The 2,043-nt window shown below is 37.6% G+C and overlaps 1 non-coding gene across 1 annotated transcript; it reads right to left on the bottom strand.

Moving 5' to 3' along the window:
- Positions 1-422: 422 nt before the first annotated feature.
- Positions 423-504, bottom strand: TRNAL-UAG (transfer RNA leucine (anticodon UAG)). The gene has a single exon. It is a non-coding gene; the product is annotated as a tRNA-Leu (tRNA).
- Between the last annotated feature and the right edge of the window lie 1,539 nt (positions 505-2,043).

Below are 2,043 nucleotides of genomic sequence, written 5' to 3'. Positions count from 1 at the left end.
TATCGGACATAAATGCTATTTTTGTTTTGTTTTTTATCTAATTTCTCTCGTGACTTTTGGTATTTGGCCAACAGTGCCTCTAGTACTTTTAGCTCCCAGTTTCTGCCTTTCTCTCTCACTCTGTTAGAAGCTTCTTTTCTCGAAGAAATTGGACACTTCACTAGGAACACCCCCTTGGACGACGTCAACACACTTCCTCTTCTTCCATTCCTAACAGTCTGCTGTGTTTGTACACAACTAAGTTTTCTTACCATTTTCATATTTATATTCTTTTTGCAAATAAGGCAAAAATGGTGACTTCGGACATAGCAAATCTCCTTTGGGCGTAATCTATTAATTAATTTCCCTTAATATTATGAAAGTTGGTGGTCATGGTGCAGGAGATTCTTATCTTGAATAAGATTATGAAGATCAAGATAAATTGGCAACGGTGGGATTCGAACCCACGCCTCCTCAGAGACTGGAGCCTAAATCCAGCGCCTTAGACCACTCGGCCACGTTACCAACGAATAAATTGGGTATAATTTTCTCATTATATTCAGATAAAAAGGAAAATAAATGGATGTTGGATGGGTATGGGATTAGTGTGGGGTGGATGCATACTTTGATTGCCACCCCCTTTAGAGCGGGGGAAAGTTTGTTTTGTTGTATCTTACTTTTTTATTCATAGATAATTTGAATTGGAATTAGCCGTTTATAACTCATTTGAACACTGCACTTTTTTTCAAGCCAAAGAATTTTAGACTTCATTACATAATAATGTGATTAGATAATCCTATGTAAGGGAGTGATACTTTATTATTTTTTCGTGGTTCAATAAGGGCGATTTTATTCTATTTCTAGGTATGAGTCGAGTCGAATTGAATTTAACCTTAGTGGACCTCTACAAGAGCGGCCTATAATCAAAAGATTATTAAGCAAAACAGCCTCGCTATTTTTCGAACAAATGACACTCAGATATGGATTATGTCTTCTTCCATGCAAAAATTCAATGTTTTAAGCCTTGCTGCACAATCTATAGATTTTATTTTGCCTGTCGCCAGACGATTTTATAAAGTTGGTGTAGCAGACTTGGGGTAAAATGGAGTTTATATAGATGGGAAACGGATTCAGGTACAAGTCTGGTCCACCTCAGCTGAGTGACGTCATCAGGACATATATATATATATATATATATATATATATATATATATATATGTATATATATACATATGTATATATATATATATATATATGTATATATATATATATATATAGTTGAAACAAATTCAAAGGACTGGTACCTTCATGAAAAGTGTATAGACATTTACACTATTATAGCTAGATTCAGATAAATTTCCTGCCAAGGACTTATTTATAACCCTACATCAGTCGTTGGAAATGTGCAGGGTTTTCGCTTAACTGAATAAAACCGACTGTCAGCAGCCAATGAATTCATACCTACTCCAGAGAAGCAGCCATCGAAGCTTCATTCAGATCTCAAATATTTGCTCCTCCGTTGACCACCTCAATCCTTAGTTTATTCTTGCTACAACCTGCCGTTTCTGGTAAGAATTTTGAAAAGAAAGGAAGAAAAGTGCAATGAAAATCAAGGTTTACGCATTCTCCTTCCTGGTTTACATATTTTAGGGATTTTGTTCGATCTTTGCGTGTATGTGTGTGTGTGTGTGTGTGTGTGTGTGTGTGTGTGTGTGTGTGTGTGTGTGTGTGTGTGTGTGTGTGTGTGTGTGTGTGTGTGTGTGTGTGTGTGTGTGTGTGTGTGTGTGTGTGTGTGTGTGTGTGTGTGTGTGAGTATGTGTGTGTGTGTGTGTGTGTGTGTGTGTGTGTGTGTGTGTGTGTGTGTGTGTGTGTGTGTGTGTGTGTGTGTGTGTGTGTGTGTGAGATTCACTATGCTTTTAGATCACTTGTAAAGTTGGTGATTGACAGCTATTTACCTCCCGGATAAGAGTTCAGAGCTCATATTGCCCTGTGCATACGTACGTGTGTGATTCACCGTAGTCTTAGATCACGCGTTGAGTTGGTGATTGACAGCAATTTCCCTCC

Source organism: Oratosquilla oratoria, chromosome 22 (genome assembly GCF_046742065.1).
Source record: "Oratosquilla oratoria isolate Oo_2021 chromosome 22, ASM4674206v1, whole genome shotgun sequence".
NCBI classification, from domain to species: Eukaryota; Metazoa; Arthropoda; class Malacostraca; order Stomatopoda; family Squillidae; genus Oratosquilla; species Oratosquilla oratoria.
Note: the sequence above shows the minus strand (reverse complement) of the source record. Positions and strands in the feature narration are given on the sequence as shown.